Source organism: Stegostoma tigrinum, chromosome 1 (assembly GCF_030684315.1).
Source record: "Stegostoma tigrinum isolate sSteTig4 chromosome 1, sSteTig4.hap1, whole genome shotgun sequence".
NCBI lineage: Eukaryota > Metazoa > Chordata > Chondrichthyes > Orectolobiformes > Stegostomatidae > Stegostoma > Stegostoma tigrinum.
The window spans coordinates 121,353,577-121,375,089 of record NC_081354.1 but is presented as its reverse complement, the minus strand read 5'-3'; the positions used below and the strand labels follow the sequence as shown (position 1 = coordinate 121,375,089).

The window sequence follows — 21,513 nt, the reverse complement described above, 5'->3', positions numbered from 1 at the left end:
TTTTAAACCCTAGAAAGAAGTCCATCAGGGCTCAGGCACTTGTCAGCTCATTGCTCCAACATTTTGCACCATATCACATCTCTGGTGATTGTATTTTTTCTAAGGTCCTCCCTCCCTTCCATTTTCAGATTTATTGCAGCTCCTGGTCTATTATATGTTTCCTCATAGCGAAGACCAATATAAAATACCTGCTCATTTTGCGTACCATTTCCTTATTTTCCATTTTTAATTTTCCAATATCACTTCCCGTAAGATCAATGCACATTTTATTGACTTTTTTCTTCTTTAAATATTTATGGAAAATCTAACAACTTGTGTTTAGATTTCTAGATAGCTTTCTCTCATACTCTAATTTTTCGCTTCTTATTAGGGAACTCCCTTCCTAACCATATTGTGGGTGTAACTACGATGATTCAACTGCAGTATTTCAAGATGGCAGCTCACCACCTACTTCTGAAGGGCAACTGGGAGGGGTAATATATATTGGCCCAGTCAGTGATGGCCACATCCTATGACCGAATAAAAAAAGTCTACTTCTGTCTGAGTGCCATGATGTTTCAAATGTTTGTATTGCTGCCCAACACAATGCAAGTGATTACATGCAAGGAGGATCAGTGATAGTTGGTAAACACGAACATGTTTATCGAGACCAATCTGAGTTTGCGTACTGCCACTTTAATTGGAGAAAACCTTTGCCTTGGCCATCCAGCTCCTTAATAAAGAGCAGCAAAGTGCTCTCCAACTATTGGTTTATCAGCAAATTGTAAGTAAAAGGGAGGGAAGATTGAGAAAGGGCGAATGGAACTGAGGGTTCTTCACAAGGTGGTCCCACTTTTCAACTTTGTCCTCTGCACCTAGCTCTAGATAGAGGTGTAAATGCTGCTTCCTGCCCTGACAACTTGGATAATGTTCACATGAGACCCAAAGCCAAGAGAATGTTTGCCATATGAAGGCCTTAACTGTGACAGCAAGAAAATGCGCAACTGCCTCATGTTTTATTGAAGGCACATGTAGCCACCTGATATATGAGTGATGGAAAGTGGAAGAGGAAGGTGTCTTAGTTGCACAAGACATTTGGGTGTTTGTAATATTAGTATGTCTATAGAAATATTAATGAATACTGGCTTTTCTTTTGAAATCTCCACTGTTTGGCTATCTACTTTGTTGCTTCCTAAATTCCCAATGGACTTAATTCTTCAGATATGATTGCAGCATATATAGGTAAAGGCTGAGCATTTGATAGAAGAATTCACAACTGTGGACATGAATTGTGTTGTGGTGGAAGTGAAAGGTAGGGCCAGAGGGTTTGACGTTGTTGTGCCAGAAAGTTTCATATACCCAGATTACCTTAGTCAATGCAAAATGAAGCCACAACAGACTTCCCGGGCTACCAGATGAGTAGCTGCAGGCTCCTCATCTTTCCCTTCCTCTTCCTCATTGAGGACACAGTATGGTCAGAAACATTCTCTTCTTCCAGTTTCATTCCTCTATGCAAGGAACAGAAGGCCACAGGCAAGCTGGACACCCATGGTGGTCCATACGAAAGGCACTCCCAGACTAGCACAGGCACCTATTGCACCATCAGCAACCCATCAGCTTTCTTATCAATTGCCTTTGTGGCTCCTGTTGTACCATTCATTTACATCAGAATTAAGGCCTCTTTCAGGTGTCATCAGTCAGATCCTCAAAGGGTTGGCTCATGTCTACACAGCGTGTGGGGCCATAGTTGTCCTTCTACTGTCTTGAAGGTGATAGTTTGTTTAAGCTGAGGCTGTAATGATTGGATTAACCATGAGCAGAAATTTGATTACGCCTTTTTGCAGGGCTGCTGAAGTCCAGGCTTACTGCATAAGCAAATTTGTATAATGCTTTGCAAATTAGCTTATCCTTATAATTTGAATATGGCACATGCTTGACTCATTCAAGAGAACTTTAATCATTTAAATATGCCCGGAAACAAAATTTGGCTGCTATGTCTGTGCAACCCACCTCCACATCTATTTCTGACTCCCTGGAGCCTCTTATCATAGAACATAGAACATAGAACATAGAACAGTACAGCACAGAACAGGCCCTTCAGCCCACAATGTTGTGCCGACCATTGATCCTCATGTATGCACCCTCAAATTTCTGTGACCATATACATGTCCAGCAGTCTCTTAAATGACCCCAATGACCTTGCTTCCACAACTGCTGCTGGCAACGCATTCCACGCTCTCACAACTCTCTGCGTAAAGAACCTGCCTCTGACATCCCCTCGATACTTTCCACCAACCAGCTTAAAACTATGACCCCTCGTGCTAGCCATTTCTGCCCTGGGAAATAGTCTCTGGCTATCAACTCTATCTATGCCTCTCATTATCTTGTATACCTCAATTAGGTCCCCTCTCCTCCTCCTTTCCTCCAATGAAAAGAGACCGAGCTCAGTCAACGTCTCTTCATAAGATAAGCCCTCCAGTCCAGGCAGCATCCTGGTAAACCTCCTCTGAACCCTCTCCAAAGCATCCATATCTTTCCTATAATAGGGCGACCAGAACTGGACGCAGTATTCCAAGTGCGGTCTAACCAAAGTTTTATAGAGCTGCAACAAGATCTCACGACTCTTAAACTCAATCCCCCTGTTAATGAAAGCCAAAACACCATATGCTTTCTTAACAACCCTGTCCACTTGGGTGGCCATTTTAAGGGATCTATGTATCTATGTATCTGCACACCAAGATCCCTCTGTTCCTCCACGCTGCCAATCTCCAACTCTTTGTGATTCCCACTGTTTTCTAGGTGTTACAGAAAATTTTCAATTGTCTCTGTGCAGCTGAGCTATCCCTTCACTCCCTCTAAAAATCTTTTACCCTTTAATATACTCTGTTTAGCTTCAAAACTTCCTTTTTTAAAATTTATTTGGTCCACTCCATGATCAAATTCATGAGTGAAAGAGGCGATTACTTTGACATTCAAAAGCCTTTTCAAGAAAGGTGTATATTCAAACAAAAGTACTTTAAGACTAATTGATTTGTACGTGATAAAATAATTTGTTTTGTAGTTTTCTTTGGAGACTATTTTGTTTCTGTGAAATCTTATTGCCATCTCATAATCAATGTGTAATTCTCTTCTGCTGACACCACAAATCCACATTCCTCTAAGTGATGATGTTCTGACATTGGAAGTTGAGGCAAAGTTTCATCTGCATTAATGACACCCTTTTTTCTAATCAGCCGTGCTCAGAGATAAAACATAAAATAGACTCAACATCATCTCATGAACAATCCAATTCAGTTACAAACAGAATTAATGTAGTCTCTTTCTATATGTTTTGTTTGGAAAGAGATGTCCGTTTCATTCCTTTGGAGTGAGGTTTCCAATTAAATTGCTTAACAGCAGCTTCAATGAGTTTAATAATGATGTACCTTATTTATTCTCAAACATGCTGAAATAACTCACACTAAATTTGGGCTGAAGGGCCTGTTCTGTGCTGTACTGTTCTATTCTATTCTATTCTATTCTAAATCTAAAGCTGATTATCAGCACCACTGTAACAATTATATTCACATGTTCAAGTATCTAGACAGATAGATTGCCAGTTGACATCATATTATTTCTCGAAATGAAATACAGAACTAAGCTAGTTTAAAAAGTGCAAACGGTAACAGAATCAAATATCTCAAGCAAGTTTTAAAAGAGCAATTACCCACGGACCAACTTTGAATGGACCTGAGAGGTCCATTTCACTGCTTCTTACATCTTAAAACTATGAAAGAATTCTATGTAGACATTCAGTCTATTACAACTGTAGCTGCAAGATCATAAGCAACAGTGTGCATGTGTAGGCCAATCGGCCCCTCAAGTCTGTTCCACTATTCAACAGGATCAGGATTGATCCAACATTCTTCACATCTACTTACCAGCCTTTCCCCAGAAATCCTGGTTCGCCCTACTGATCAAGAATCTATCTCAGTCTTAAATACACACAAGACTTCTATGCCCACAGCTTCCTGTGGCAAGAATTTCCAAAGACTCACAACCCTCAGACAGAATAAATTTGTACATCTTTCAGACTTAAAGTAGATAGGAGAGTGAAGAAGGTATTTGGTATGCTTGCCTTTATTCATCAGTGCCTTGAATATAGGAGGTGGGAGATCATGTTACATCTGTACAAAACATTGGTTAGGCCACTTTTGGAACACTGCATACAATTCTGGTCTCCCTGCTTAGGAAGGATGTTGTGGAACTTGAAAGGGTTCAAGGAAGGTTTATAAGGATGTTGCCAGGGTTGGAGGGCTTGAGCTATAGGGAGAGGCTGAATAGGCTGGCGCTGTTTTCCCTAGAGCGTCAGAGGCTGAGCGGTCACCTTATAGAGGTTTATAAAATCACGAGGTGCGTGGATAGGGTAAATAGACAAGGTATTTTCCTTTGGGTGGGGAGTTCAAAACTAGAAGGCGTGGGTTTAGGGTGAGAGGGGAAAGATATAAAAGGGACCTCAAAGGTAACTTTTCACACAGAGGGTGGTGTGTATATGGAATGAGCTGCAAGAGGAAGTTGTGGAGGCTCGTATGATTACAACATTTAAAAGGCAGTTGAATGGAATAAGAAAGGTTTCGAGGGATATGGGCCAAATGCTGGCAAATAGGAATAGATTTATGTAGGATATCTGGTCAAGTTGGACAGAAAGGCCTGCTTCCATACTGTATATCTCTATGAGTCAATGACTCTATTTGGTTTTATGAAAAGCAAACTGAAGCACTGGAACATTTTACTAAAGTAAGATCTTACTGTATCCAAGTCCAGTATAAGTGACAAAAACAAAGTTGCTGGAAAAGTTCAGCAGGTCTGGCAGCATCTGTGAAGGAGAAAACAGAGTTTACGTTTTGGGTTCAGTCACCCTTCCTCAGCATTGGAGTTTTGACCAGTTCTCAGGAGCAGTTCTGAGGAAGGGTCACCGAACCCGAAACATTAACCCTGTTTTCTCCTTCACAGATGCTGCCATACCTGCTGAGTTTTTCCAGCAACTTTGTTTTTGTTCTTGAATTACAGTTCTTTTGGTTTTTATCCAGTATAAGTGAATTGCACTACACTGTAAATTTCACAATCATTAATGTTGCCTATCAACTTCATAAATTTATCAGTCATGTGATTTGCGAGAACTGAAGGCCAGTATTCATTGCTCCGAGGAGGTGGAGATGAGCTGCCTTCTTCACCCTCTCTACTCCATGTGGTATAGGTACTTCAGTTCCACAACAGTGTTGTGAAGTTCCAGGATTTTGATGCAGGAAAGAGTAAATGAGCAATAAATAGATAAGTTGCCATGTAGCTTTGAGGAGCTAATCAGTTGTGTCACATGAGAGAGAGTTAAATATGGCACTTGATCTAATAGCTAGATAGCTTCAAATAATCTGAATAATCTACCAAAATTTTGTTCAAGGGGCAATAAATTATATTTCCCATTGATGTTATTCAATGATATCTACATTTTTAAAAATTATTTCATGGAAATTGGATGTCAATTGCCTATCCCTAGTTGTCCTAGTGATCATGGTGTGGAGATGCTGGACTGGGGTGGACAAGGTCAGAAATCACTCAACACAAGGTTATAGTCCAACAGGTTTATTTGAAATCGCAAGGTTTCGGAGCACAGCCGTTTCATCAGGTGAAGTGAGAGAGCAGAGCACAAAGACACAGAGTTTATAGGTCGAGAGATCAAGGGCAAGAGATCAGAAGATCATACAACTGGCTTGAGTGGAATCTCAAATAATAAGTCTCTGCAGATAACCAAGAGTATTAGACAGTGAGTAAAGTGTCAACAGCTGAATAGCCAGTGAAGGGGTGACCTATAATCTGATGAAATGAGGCAGAGAGATAATTACAAAAAATTAAAAGTAGGGTGGTGCTGGAGATAAACTAAACGACTAGAATAATATGATAGGTAGAAGAATCACCTGTCAAAGTAATAAGTAATCCAAAATTGTACAAGATAATTAAAGTAGAGAGATAATAAAAGTTCATCTATGTGATGGTGTCAAAACAGAACAGTAAGGAAGGTTTTACAGATACAGAACAGTGTGGTGGGGATATATGTTGCGTGACGTGAACCCAAGGTCACGTTAGAGGTCATGGTACGGAACTTAGCTATCAGTTGCTGCTCAGCGATTCTGTGTTGTTGTGTAACTCCGAGTCTGTCTTGGGGGATACTTACCTGAAGATCGGTGACTGAATACCCCTGACCGCTGAAATGTTCCCCCACTGGGAGGAACATCCCTGTCTGGTGATTGTTGCGTGGTGTCCATTCATCTGTTATCATAGCGTCTGCACGGTCTGGCCAATGTACCCTGCCCCGGGGCATCCTTGCTTGCAGTGGTTTTTTATTCGTTCACAGGATGAGGCTACCACTGGCTAACTCAACATTTATTATCCACCCCTAATTGCCCAGAGAGAGGTTAAAAATCAACCTAAATTCTGTGGGTCTGGCATCACATGTAGGCCAGACCAGGTAAGGACGGCAGTTTCCATTCCTAAAGGACGTTAATGATCCAGATGGGTTTTTTTTCCCAATAATCAACAGTGGGTTCATGATCATCTTTCAACTCTTAATCCCAGATTTCTATTGAATTCAAATTTCAGCATCTGCCATGGCAGGATTCAAACTTGGATTCCCAGAAAGTTTCGTGGGTCTCCAGATTAACAGTCAAGCTATAATACTATTGGGCCAACGCCTACCCTTAAGAGATTAGATAGACAACATTAGCAGTGTCGCATGAGTATCTGCTGTGTACATGTGATGTTAGTATCCATGTTTGTGACCTGACATGCCTTGCAGAGCTTTCTAAGTCAGGGTTGTGTGGTGTTGTGGTTGATGTTGTCCTGAAGGCTGGGTAGTTTGCTGTGAACAATGGTCTGTTTAAGGTTTGGCAGTTGTTTGAAGGCGAGAATTGGAAGCATAAGGATGATCTTGTTGCACTTATTGCACGCTTCTCAATCATCTCACACACCAACTCTACAGCAGAGTTTGCAACCTTGAAATTGAGATAGAGTCCATATTCTCAGCTTGTACTCAGGATATAGCAGAACAGTTATGAGGCACTGCCAATCAGATGAGGTACCAGAACTACACCATCTACATGCACACCAAGAACATGAAACTGAAGAAAGTTGGCATCACCACCAGCAGAAACGGAGCCTCCCTGGTACCATGTTTGAAACCGGTACCACCACCGGGAAATCCATCATTACTTTGTCAGACCACACTCTTCATTTGGATGTCTCCCAGCAGACACTGAGGAATTCATCTGGCGAACGAGGCTCCGGGAATTCTTCCACAAACCCCAAGATGTCAGCAGCGAGCCCAATGAGGGAACCAACAAATCAAAACAGTCAGCAAAGAGATGAGTGGTGCAGCGACAAATGAAGAAAGAGTCGAATTGGACCCGTCCAGAAGGCTGCTGCCCTACGTTTGATTTGTATGCTCAAGCTGCCAGGAAAAGCACTAGCACCAAATTCATCAGAAATGCTCACAAGGTAGCACAGAATGTCACCCAAGTACAATGCAACATCAACCATGCTCTCAAGATCAATGGGAACATTGTCTTCAAGCCAGTAAACAAAGGAAGAGCTGACATCATACAGAATAGAACAAACTACTGCAAAGAAGATTCCTGTCAACTGAATAACTAGAAATACTACAGAAAAGTACCTGCTGATCCATCCAAAGAACATACCCAACAACTCAACAGACTGATCAAGAACTTTGAACCAGACCTTCAGAGTGTCCTAGACACTCTCATGTATGTCTCACATAGGAGACTGCTGCTGCCTTCCAAAGGTACATAAAGCAACACACCTGGACGTCCCATCATATCAGGCAATGAGACCCTGTATGACAGCGTCTTTGTTACGTCAAGGGCATCTTGAAATCATTGCACAAGGAACCTCCAGGTTCGGTTGCGACTCTATAGATTTCTTACAGAAACTCTGCACCCATCGACCAGTCGAAACAGGAATGTTCCTCATCACAATGGACATTTCAGCACTCTACACCAGCATCCCACATGATGTCAGTATCAGACTGCAACAGCCTCAGTACTCAATACCACCAACTGCCAATTCCCAGATGCCATCTTACAACTCATCCACGGCTTCCTCAACCACAGTGTCTTCACCTTCGATTACCAGTTCTTCATCCAAACACACGGAACAGCCATGGGGACCACTTTTGCACCCCAATATGCCAACATTTTCATGCACAAGTTCAAGCAAAACCTCTTCACTGTGCAGAACCTCCAACCAATGCTATACACCAGATACATCAATGATATTGTCTTCCTTTGGACTCATGACAAGGAATCACTGAAGCAACTACATTGCGATATCAACATGTTTTATCCCGCTATCAGACTTACCATGGACTACTCTTCAGAATCAGTCTCATTCTTGGACGGACACATCACTATCAAGGACGGACACCTCAGAACCTCACTCTACTGCAAGATCATGGATAACCTCACGATGCTGCACTTCTGTAGCTTCTACCCGAAACATATTAAAACAGCCATCCCCTATGGACAAGCCCCACGCATTCACAGGATCTACTCAGATGCGGAGGAATGTAACAGACACCTAAAGATTTTGAAGGATGCCCTCTTAAGAATGGGATATGATTCTTTCCTCCTTGATCATCAGTTCCAACATGCCACAGCAAAAAGCCGCAACGGCCTCTCAGAAGAAAAACACAGGATATAACGGATGGAGTACCCTTCATAGTGCAGTACTTGCCTGGAGTGGAGAGACTAAGCCATGTTCTTTGCAACCTTCAACATGTCATCAATGACTTTGAGCATCTCGCCAAGATCTTCCCTATGCCTCCAAGTCTTGCCTTCAAACAACCACCAAACCTTAAACAGACCATCATTCACAGTAAATGATCCAGCCTTCAGGATAACATCAACCACAACACCACACAACTCTGCCATGGTAAACTCTGCAAGACATGTCAGATCATCAGTAAAGATACAGCTATCACACTTGGGAACACCACCCACCATGTACACAACAGATACTCATGTGATACGGCCAATAGTGTCTATTTCATACGCTGCAGGCAAGGATGCCCTGAGGCAGGGTATATTGGCAAGACCATGTAGACGCTATGACAATAGATGAATGGACTCCACACTACAATCACCAGACAGGGAAGTTCCCTCACAGTTGGAAAATACTTCAGGGGTCAAGGACATTCCAATCTTCAGGTAATGTTCCTCTAAGGTGGGCTTCAAGATTCACAACAATGCAGAATCACTGAGCAAAAACTGAAAGCCAAGTTTTGTACCCATGCAGACAGCCTTAACCGTGATCTTGGGTACAAGTCGCACTGTATGACCCTACCACATTATATCTTCCTTACCATCCCATTTTGACATCATCGCCTTGAAGAACTGTTATTAACTTCTTATCTTAATAGTTTGTAAAGTCTTGGATTATTTTTTACTTTGGTTAGACCTCAGCATGTTATTCTAGTCGTTTAGTTTGTCTCCAGCACCACCTTAGTTTTAATTTTTAGCAATGTCTCTCTGATTCATTTAATTAGATTTTAGGTCATCAACTTCGCTTGTTATTCAGCTGTCGACACTTTACTCACACCATCTGACACTCTTGGTCACCTGCAGAGGCTTATTATTCGACATTCCACTCACAACAGTTGCATGACCTTTTGACCTCTCTGCCCTTGACCTCTCTGCTTATAAACTCTGCGTGTGTGTGCTGTGCTCCCTCACTTCACCTGAAGAAGGGGCTGTGCCCTGAAAGCTTGTGATTTCAAATAAACATGTTGGATTATAACCTGGTGTCGTGTGACTCCTGACGTTGCCCCAATGGTGGCACGACTCCATCTATAGTCTATTTGTTGTAGTTATACCACAGCAATGAGTTCCCTGATTTTGACACAGTAAAGGAACTGCAATATAGTTCCAAGTCAGGATGGTGTTTCACTTGGAGGGATATTTGCAGATGGTGCCTTTGTCCTTCAAGGTGTTTGAGGGCACTGTCAAAGGAACCTTAGTGGGTTGCTGCAATGCATTTGTGGATTGCACAGACTGCTGCCATTGCACATCAGTAGTAGTGGGTGTGAATGTTCAGTTTGGTGGATTGATGCCAAACAGGCAGGCTGCTCGTGAAACTTCCTAAATATTGTTTGGGCCACACTCAGTTCATTAATCTCCAAACTTAGGCTTTGTAAATGTTGGACAGGCTTTGGAAAGAGGTGAGTTAACCACACCAGAATTCCCAGTCTCTGACCTTAACCATAGTGGGCAGATAGCTAGTTCAGAGATAATGGGAACTGTAGATGCTGGAGAATCCAAGATAACAAAGTGTGAAGCTGGATGAACACAGCAGGCCAAGCAGCATCTCAGGAGCACAAAAGCTGGCGTTTCGGGCCTAGACCCTTCATCAGAGAGGGGGATGGGGAGACCGTTCTGAAATAAATAGGGAGAGAGGGGGAGGCGGACCGAAGATGGATAGAGGAGAAGATAGGTGGAGTGGAGAGTATACATGGGGAGGTGGAGAGGGGACAGGTCAGTCCAGGGAGGACTGACAGGTCAAGGAGGCGGGATGAGGTTAGTAGGTAGGAAATGGAGGTGCGGCTTGAGGTGGCAGGAGGGGATAGGTGAGAGGAAGAACAGGTTAGGGAGGCGGGGACGAGCTGGGCTGGTTTTGTGATGCAGTGGGGAGAGGGAATGAATTGGGCTGGTTTTGGGATGCAGTGGGGGAGGGGGCGATTTTGAAGCTTGTGAAGTCCACATTGATACCATTGGGCTGCAGGGTTCCCAAGCGGAATGTGAGTTGCTGTACCTGTAACCTTCGGGTGGCATCATTGCGGCACTGCAAGAGGCCCACGATGGACATGTCGTCTAAGGAATGCGTGGGGGAATTAAAATGGCTCACGACTGGGAGGTGCAGAAGTTTATTGCGAACTGAGTGGAGGTGTTCTGCAAAGCGGTCCCCAAGCCTCCGCTTGGTTTCCCCAATGTACAGGAAGCCACAACGGGTACAATGGATACAGTATACCACATTGGCAGATGTGCAGGTGAGCATCTGCTTAACATGGAAAGTCATCTTGGGGCCTGGGATAGGGGTGAGGGAGGAGGTGCGGGGACTAGTGTAGCACTTCCTGCGGTTGCAGGGGAAGGTGCTGGGTGTGGTGGGGTTGGAGGGGAGTGTGGAGTGGACAAGGGAGTCACAGAGAGAGTGGTCTCTTCGGAAGGCAGACAAGGGTGGGGATGGAAAAATGTCTTGGGTGGTGGGGTCGGATTGTCGATGGCGGAAGTGTTGGAAGATGATGCGTTGTATCCGGAGTTTGGTGGGGTGGTGTGTGAGAACGAGGGGGATCCTCTTAGGCCGGTGGTGGCGGGGGCGGGGTGTGAGGGATGTGCTGCAGGAAATGCGGGAGACACAGTCAAGGGCGTTCTCAACCACTGCGGGGGGAGAAGTTGCGGTCCTTGAAGAACGCGGACATCTGTGATGTGCGGGAGTGGAATGCCTCATCCTGGGAGCAGATGCAGCGGAGGCGAAGGAATTGGGAATCGGGAATGGAATTTTGGCAGGGGGTGGATGGGAGCAGGAGTATTCTCGGTAGCTGTGGGAATCGGTGGGCTTGAAGTGGACATCAGTTTCTAGCTGGTTGCCTGAGATGGAGGCAGAGAGGTCCAGGAAGGTGAGGGATCTGTTGGAGATGGCCCAGGTGAACTTGAGGTTGGGGTGGAAGGTGTTGGTGAAGTGGATGAACTGTTCAAGCTCCTCTGGGGAGCAAGAGGCGGTGCCGATTCAGTCATCAATGTAACAGAGGAAGAGGTGGGGTTTGGAGCCAGTGTAGGTGTGGAAGAGGGACTGTTCCACGTACCCTACAAAGAGGCAGGCATAGCTTGGGCCCATGCGGGTACCCATGGCCACCCCTTTGTCTGTAGGAAGTGGGAGGAATCGAAAGAGAAGTTGTTGAGTGTGAGGACAAGTTCGGCTAGGCGGATGAGGATGTTGGTGGAGGGGGACTGGTCGGTCCTGCGGGACATCGGTGGAGGGGGATCAATGGTAACTTACAGGACATTGATAGTTGAGAACTCATTGATGGCAATGCCAGTGGATGTCAAAGACAGATCCTTGTTTACAACGGTCATTACTTGGCACTTGTAGAGAACATATGTTAGGAAAAAGATTATTGTAAACTAAGTGAGATTAAATTGCACTTTGTCTTCTGTTCAGAATCTATTGAAAGTATATTGAAGGTATATCCTGACTGTCCAAATAAGACTCAGCGTGAAATCGCTGATGAAAGTGCAGTGAAATAACCAAACAAAATTGTTGTTGAAATATGCCGGCTAATTTCCTAGGGAAAATTGATGTACAGAGAGATGTGGGTGTTCAGGTCCATTGTTCCCTGAAGGTGACGACGCAGGTCAATAGGGTGGTCAAGAAGGCATATGGCATGTTTTCCTTCATTGGGCGGGGTATTGAGTACAAGAGTTGGTAGGTCATGTTGCAGTTGTATACGGCTTTGGTTCGGCCACATTTGGAGTACTGTGTACAGTTCTGGTCACCACATTACCAAAAGGATGTGGTTGCTTTGAAGAGGGTGCAGAGGAGGTTCACCAGGATGTTGCCTGGTATGGAGGGTGCTAGCTATGAAGACAGGTTGAATAGATTAGGATTATTTTCATTAGAAAGGCGGAGATTGAGGGGGGACCTGATTGAGGTCTACAAAATCATGAGGGGTATAGACAGGGTGGATAGCAAAAAGCTTTTTCCCCAGTGTGGGCAACTCAATTACTAGGGGTCATGAGTTCAAAGTGAGAGGAGGAAAGTTTAAGGGAGATATGTGTGGAAGGTTCTTTACACAGAGGGTGGCGGGCGCCTGGAACGCGTTGCCAGCGGAGGTTGTTGACGCAGACACGTTAGCGTCTTTTAAGATATATTTGGACAGGTACATGGATGGGCAGGGAGCAAATGGACACAGACCATTAGAAAATAGATGACAGGTTAGACAGAGGATCTTGATCGGCACAGTCTTGGAGGGCCGAAGGGCCTGTTCCTGTGCTGTAGGTTTCTTTGTTTCTTTGTAATTAGACCTAACATGGCTAACTTTTCGTCCCTTTATTGCTATAATCAACACCTTCAGTGCCTCCATATTGAATAAAGCCCTCAGTCTCTCAGAAGCTAACAATATTTAAATTGGAAAACAAAGAACAAGCTGCCAGGGGAAGTGGGAGAGGTGAGTACAATCACAACATTGAAAAGGCATCTGGATGGGTACATGAATAGGAACGGCCAGAGGGACACACCATTGTTCTGCCATTCTTACATTCTGATCACTAAATCTGCTCTTTCTGTCCCAACATTCTCTGCCCTTCCTGACAATTGCATAAATGCTGTCCCCTCCACACTTCACATCAGCAAGACTTGAAACATTAGCTTTCTCTCTCTCCATGGATGCTGCCTGACCGGCTGTGATTTCCAGCCTTTTTTGTTTTCAGTCTGTGATTTGACTAGCTATTTCAGGTTCTTACACAAGGACATTCAAGTCCTTCTGTACCACCAAATTCTGCAGTCTGCTTACATTTAGAAATATTCTGCTTTTCTATTGTTCATGCCAAAGTGAACAACCAGACATTTTCCCAAATTCCATCGGTCAAGTTTTCACTCTTCACATAACCCATCTGCCTCTTTGCAGACCCACCCCTCTCAACTTACTTTCTCATTGAATTTTGCATTGTCACCAAATTTGGCTCCAGTCGGCGCCTGGGAGGGGTCTGGGTTGGGGAAGTTGTACATGGGGTGCAAGGAACAGGTTGCAAGTGATGGATGGCAATGAAGGATTCTACAAAGTGTGGGAGCAGAGAAGGAAGCTGCACAGCAGGGAGTGGAATGAGGCGGCAAAGGAGGTAATACCTATTTGCTCAGAAAATTTCAAAACACCGAAGATCATTAATTCCTTAATAACAAATGTAGAGTCTGGAATTTGGAAGCTACAAAAGATGAGAGGTTACTATTTGGAGACACATAGAAACATTGAAATTAGGGTATAGATTGGCCATTCAGCCCTTTGAGCCTGCTATGCCATTCAATAGGATCTAGGGTGATCATTCAAGCCAATAGCTTATTCCAACTTTCCCATATATACTTTGAATTGAGTCCTCAATCCAGCTCCTTCTTGAAATGTTTCAGCCTTGACTGCTTTCTTTGGTAGTGAAGTCCGCAGGCTCACACCTCTCCGGGGTGAAGAAACATTTCCCCGTCTCCGTGGTCTACCCTGTATCTTTAGGCTGTAACCCCTGGTTCTGGACTCCCCCAACATCAGGAATATCCATAAGACCATAAGATATAGGAGTGGAAGTAAGGCCATTCGGCCCATCGAGTCCACTCTGCCGTTTAATCATTGCTGGTGGGCATTTCAACTCCACTTACCCGCACTCTCCCCATAGCCCTTAATTCCTTGCGAGATCAAGAAATTATCAATCTCTGCCTTGAAGACATTTAACGTTCCAGCCTCCACTGCACTCCATGGCAATGAATTTCACAGGCCCACCACTCTCTGGCTGAAGATCCTTTTTGCATCTATTCGGTCTCATCCTTTTAGAATTTTATAGGTTTCAGTGAGATGTCCCAACACATTCTTCTAAATTCCAGTGAATTTATTATTAGCCAATTCAACCTCTCCCCATATGTCAGTCCTGCCATTCCAGGAAGCAGTCCGATAAATATTTACTTCACTCTCTCTACAGCAAGAACATCCTTTCTCAAATTAAGTAACCAAAACTGTGCTCATTATTCCAGGTGTGCAGCAAGACATTCCTGTTCTTGTATTCGAAATCTCTTGCTATGAAGGCCAACATACCATTTGCCTTCTTTACCTCCTGCAGCACCTCGATGCTTACTTTCAGTGACTGGTATGTAAGGGCACCCAGGTCTAATTGTACATTTATCTCTCAATCTATCGCTAATCAGATAATTATCTGCCTTCTTGTTCTTGCTACCAAAGTGGATAACCTCACATTTATCCACACTACATTGTGTCTGCCATGCTTTTTCCCACTTACTCAACTTGTCCACATCGCACCGAAACATCTCTCCAGCCTCCTCACATCACCCTTCCCATACAGCTTTGTGTCAGCTGCATCTAGTTCTCCCAACTAAATCATTAATTTCAGTTGTGAATAGTTGCAATCCTAGCACCGATCCTTGTGATGTCTCATTCATCACTACCTGCCATTTGGGAAAAAAAAACACCAGTTTATTCCATAGATAGTAGGAACTGCAGATGCTGGAGAATCTGAGATAACAAGGTGTAGAGCTGGATGAACACAGCAGGCCAAGCAGCATCTTAGGTGCACAAAAGCTGACGTTTCAGGCCTAGACCCTTCTTCAGAAAAACAACCGGTTTATTCCTACTCTTTGTTTCCTCTCTGGCAACCAGTTATCTATCCTCAGTACATTACCCCCCATCCCATGCATTTTAACTTTACACAGTAAACTCTAATGTGGCACTTCATTAAAAGTTTTCTGAAAGTGCAAATAAACCACATCCACTAGCTCCCCGTCATCAACTGTACTAGTTAAATCCTTGAAAAATTCCAGTAGGTTTGTCAAGCATGATTTGCCTTGCCTTAATCGACGCTGACTGTATCCAATCCTGCCATTGTTTTCCAAATGCTCAGTTATTAAATTTTATATAATGGACTCCAATATTTTTTCCACTATGATGTCAGGCTGGCTGGCCTCTTATTCCCAGATTTCTCTCCATCTCTCTTTTTAAATAGAGGGCTCACATTAGGTACCATACAATGTAACTGTAATGGATGCTAATGTAATCAATGTTGTTGACTGTTAGATCTGATTTGAGATGCTGTGACTATTGAATAACTACCTGTTGAAAAGGTACTAGCATTGAGTGTATGTAGTGAAAATACATTAGTTGTGACCTTGCCAATCTGCAGAACATGTGTTTAGAGAGATGGCTTTTTTTATGCGTACTCACATTTATTTTGAAAAAAAAATCTTTTCTTTTAAGGCTTGCTTGTTGTCTTGTGCCAATTTAAATGCTACGTGGGCTAGGAAATTAATATTTTTATTATGCGCTTTTAGTTTTAGCTTTAATGGAGGACTGATTGTTGAGAATATTAATGAATTTTTCTAATTATGACTCTGTGTGAGTCCAAACACACCATATGTTAGCTCAAATATTCAGGTATTGTCATCATATATCACTTCATAAATGGGTTTGTGAAAGTCAAAAAGAAACCCCTCAGAACCAAGAAGTACCTTCCAGAAATTGTAAAGTATGCCTTGAGAAAATCTTAAGAACTTACAAAACAAAAATTTAACAGAGGACCAAGTTAAAAGGAGCAATGCAGGTTGCGTAATATGAATGACCAAGTTGTGTGCACTTGTCTGATAAAGCTGTGGTTGTCAAGAAAATACAGTAAAAAATCCAAAAGGTTTTGTTAAAATTGCTCATGGCTCAGATCCTAATACAGAGGTTATTACTTTTGTGTGTCTGCCTTGTAATTTAGATTCCAGCTGCCTATACCCTCTCAGTAGAATCTTTTTCTTAGCACAACTTATGTCAATTATATCTATGTGAAAAACTGGATCCTTTCACTTCCCATTCCAAGTTCCTTTCTAGTCCCGAGGAGATGATCTTAACCCTGGTACAGGTCAAGCAACACACTTTTGGAACTGATTGTAAGAATACTATCTATCCTCCTAGCTATATTATACTTGACTGGTAACGTATTTCTTTAACTACCCCAGCTTGAATAGCCCCTAAATCACAGTGTTGCGAGCGCTGCTGTCAGCCACATAAGCCACAAGAACATTCAATCTGTTAGACAGCAATGGTTGAGCCTCATTCATTTCTACATTCTCCATATCTATGCCTGCCAACTCACAGTCATATCTTCTTGACAATGAACGTGCACAAAATCTGAAGAACCTGTCATAAGGGATTTGACTGCCTCCTGCAGCAAAGTATCCAGGTAACATTCTCTTCCCTCGCCATGCCTGAAACTCAACTTATCAGATCTGAGCTGAAGTTCTACAAGCTGCAGATATGTACTGCAAATGTGGCCATTATGTATCTCACTGGTATCCCCCAACTGTTACAACTGGAATACATCACTGCACTTCTATCTCCCACTGGCCTCCCTCTGACAGCTGCTGCCACTCTCCTATGTTCCCTGATGGTCTCATTTTATTCTGGTATTGGTGCCTCTTCCAGTATTTCACCCCTAGCTAGAAAATTTAAACAAATTAGTCTCAAATTTTCACCCTACTCTTACCTTAACTTCTCTATCTTCATTTCTGAGTGTTACTGTCAATTGCTATCTACTTTAAACCTGTTGGAAGAAGACAGAATTAAAGGCTCTGTACATGAATGCACACAGATTATTAAAAAGGGATAGATAGGTGGCACATATAGATATAATTATGTAAGGGGATAGCCATTTCAGAGAAATAGTTGCAAGATGACAAAGGCTGAGAACATAATTTTCAAGATTGTGTTTTGTATAGTTATGTGGGCTTCCACAGCTGGGCCAGCATTTATTGCCCTGCCTTATTTGTCCTTCAGAGGGTGGTAGTGAGCTGCAATCCTGAAATTCTCAATGGCACTGAAGGAACAATGATACATTACAGGTCAGGATGGAGAGGACCATAAAGGTGGTGATGTTCCATGTATCTGCTGTCTTTGTCCTTCCAGATGGAAGCAGTTGCGTATTTGGAAGGTGATGTCTAAGGAACCTTATTGAATTTCTGTGGCACATTTCAAGTGCCAGTATTTGAGGGAGTGGGTGTGGTAGAGCATAGAAGAGGAATAGATTTACTGCATAGTACAGCAATGTGAGGTAGCTAGCTTCATCTGTCAGTCAAATGCCTGGCTAATCACAACTTTAAGTGTCTAAGTTCTTTAAAGTCAAGAAAACACAAGTGGTAGCTATTACTTTTCTGAGCACCTATATATGGTGAGCATCTGTAACCCTGGATGTGAAATGGAGGGGTAAAACTGAGAAAGTTACTAAACTCTCCGTAAAAACAATATATATGTATCTTCATTTGAATCTCACAAAGCAGTTTGAATTCATTTAACATTGCAAATTGAATCAAGTATAAAATTTTGGAATTGTTGCTACAGTTATACTGAGTTTGGTGAGATTACATGTGGTGTACTATCCCACAGTTTGGGTTTTCTGAGTTAAAATAGAACATAATTGCATAAGAAGCTGTTCAGAGAAGATTTGTTTGATGAATTACTGGCATGAAGGGTTAGCTTATGAGGAAAGGTTATGCATGTTGTCAATATACCTATTAGATGTTAGAAGGCTGAGAGATGATTTTATTGAAACATATAAAATCCTGAGAAAATTTGACTGGTGTATGCTAAGAGAAAGTTTCTTCTTCTGAAGTAGTCTAGCCCTGGGGACCAAGTTTAAAAATTAGTAATCTGCCATTTAAGATTGAGATGGTCAGAATGGTTTCTCTCAATGGGTTGTTTAGTCTGTAGAATCTTCTTCGCAGAAAGCAGTAGAGATTAAGTCATTAAATATTTTCAAAGTGGAGTTAGACTTTGTTTGACAAAAGGGCTTGGGGAATGATTCGAAACTGGTGAGGCCACAGTTCAGATCAGCATGGCAGAGTTCAGACCACTGAATGACAGAGTCCACCCAAGAGGCCAAGTGCTCTATTCTTACTTCTAATTCTTGTGTTCTTAGATCCCAAAGCAACCTTGACTACAATTCTACTTTTTTTCCCACATTTCTTCTCATTTGGGTTTTATCCCATTCTCCCATTTTTATCATTCTGACACATCAAATCTGACATTACAACCTTTTACATCAGCATTTCCAACATTGGAATGACCAAACAATGATTCCTTTGTTGAGTTCAGTTCACAAAGGTTATCCTGAGCTTACAATCACTTGTTGATTTGATTATTTTATTCAACACCTACTGCAGCCTTACTGACATGAGCATCCTAGCCCATTCTAATGAATTTTAATATAAACTCAAGCTATAGCGCCTCATTGTTAAGATAAGTTACTACCATCTGGGCTTAACATTGAATTCAACAATTTCAGATCATAATTCCTACTTAAACAGTAGCTGTCAATAAAGATTCAGCTGTTGCTATCAAACCTACTTTGGACTCATCATTTTTTAGAGTCATAGAGATGTACAACAAACCCTTTGGTCCAACTTGCCCATGCTGACCAGACATCCTAATTAATCAAGTCCTAGTTGCCAGTATTTGGCTTATATCCCTCTAACCCCTTCCCGTTCATATACCCAAGGAGATGCCTTTTAAATGTTGAAATCATAACAGTCTCACTCACTTCCTCCGACAGCTCATTCCATACAAGCAGCACCCTCTGCATGAAAATGTTGTTCCTGAGACCACTTTTAAATATTTCCCCTCTCACCTTAAACCTATGCCCTTTAGTTTTGGACTCTCTCACACAGGGGAAAAGACCTTGGCTATTCTCCCTATCATGATTTTATAAACCACTATAAGGCTGCCCCTCAACTTCTAATGCTCTAGAGAAAATAGCCCCAGCCTATTCAGCCTCTCCTTATAGCTCAAACTCTCCAACCCTGGCAACATCCTTGTAAATTTCTACTTATTCTCTATTATTCTCTATTGCCTACTTGTTCCATTGCTATTCCCTTTACCTCGCACAGTCACTTCTTTTGTCATTTAATGTGTCCTGCCTTCTGTCCCATAACAAACCTCCATTTATATTTTCTTTCATGCCTCCATCAATACTCTCCATAACCTTTCTCTCTGTAAGGTTTAAAACCTGCTGCATTTTCTAGTTCTGACCAAGAGTCACCAGCTTACAATATTAACTGTTTCCTTCTCCACAGAAATTCCCTGACCGGGTGGGGATGGCAGATTACCTTCTCTGTGGACCAGATGGGTTTTTCTGGCAATCCACGATGGTTTCCTGGTCATCAATAGATTCAGATTTTTCTTACTGAATTCAGTTTCCACCATCTGCTGTGGTGGGATTGGGAGTTGGGTCCCCGGAATATTAGCTGAGTTTCTGTATTAATAGTCTAGTGATAATACCATAAGCCACTGCCTCCCCTTAATTTTGTTTTGTATTTTGCTGAATATTAAAATTCCTCATTGTTTAATTGAAACTAAACTAAGACTCGTATGTTTTATTTTTTTATGTAAGAAAGTGATCAGACATCAGGTTACACACATGGTTCAAGATGAGCTGACCTCCTTTATAAAATAATTCATATAATGTATTCCTACTGACAGTTTTCTTCATTTCCTGAATTAGTAGGGAAACATTTTGACTGCCATTCTTGAAATTTATTATGCAAAACAAACTGATGCTGAATGACAAGAGCAATAAATTATTTTTCTCAATTCTAACATTACAACAAACAAAATAATTCAAACCTCACTACTTTTCCATGTGAGTACTGATCACACAAGGTACAAAAGGGTAAGGAGAATCCCAGAGTTTCCAGAATCTCAAATGTAAAAGGATCAATACATTGCATAGACTTTTTAAATAGCATTTCTGCCTCAGTTTGCATTGAGCTGGAACAAAGATAACAAAATTACTTAAACCAGTTAAGACCCATCGACAATTTTCTCTTAAAAGTTAGTTAGTAGATTCATGCCAAATCTAATGATTCATTATGCACTCTTACAATGTGGTGGGCAACATCTTGTTTTCAAAAGAGTGAGTGGAAAATTACAGAAGCAGACAACTAAAGTGTCATTAACCGAGTGGTGCAAGATCTAAATCAGAATAAATAAAGGACAACTCAGCAATGAACAGTTCAGTGTTCAAGGGAAGGCACCTTAAAAGCGGTGTATAATGGAATGTAAATTAAATTTTGAATCTAATAAGCTGTAAACTTCAATTACTAGATTGAGTCGTAGAATGCTATATTAGCATTATAAGAAACAAAAAACAAAATGTTTTTCTAGTAATAATTTTAAGTTGCATCATTATAACATCAGTCCAGCCTAGACACCCACTCAATGTTTTGAACATGCCCAAACACAAAAACACATTGCATGTTAAATTGGTGTACTTTCACTAAAATGTGATTCCTAAATGAGAAAAGTGACAACTTACTGCTTTCTGCCCAAGGGAGCTGCTGTCATCACTCGACTTAGAACAGAAAATCCAAAGCTGTGGCACAGAAAACTAACAAAGAGTAAACTAGCAAGAAGCCAGACTCTGTCAGGCCTCTGGGCTGCCTTCAACTATGAAAAATTCATGCTCATGCATGTTTGCCTAGATTTTAAGAACCTAGCTAAGAATCCAGCCAATCACTGTCTTGTATGTAACACGTCTAACTGGCTGTGTCAAGCTAAAAGCTGCTATGGAAATAATGCCCAGAGTGATTTCACCTCACTTGTTTTTCTCACTGTGCACAATGGAGAAACTTGAACATTTCCTTTTGTTATACTGACCCATATTTTAAAAGGCAGAGTGTCTTTGTCAGTAATTGTAA

General features: G+C 42.1%; 1 protein-coding gene across 1 annotated transcript in view; it reads right to left on the bottom strand.

Moving 5' to 3' along the window:
* pde4d (phosphodiesterase 4D, cAMP-specific) overlaps positions 1-21,185 on the bottom strand; it is a 1,334,021-nt gene extending 1,312,836 nt beyond the window's left edge. The window contains exon 1 of the mRNA XM_048534576.2: positions 21,132-21,185. The gene's annotated coding sequence lies outside the window, so the exon portion shown is untranslated. The remainder of the gene's footprint in view (positions 1-21,131) is intronic.
* Positions 21,186-21,513: the final 328 nt, after the last annotated feature.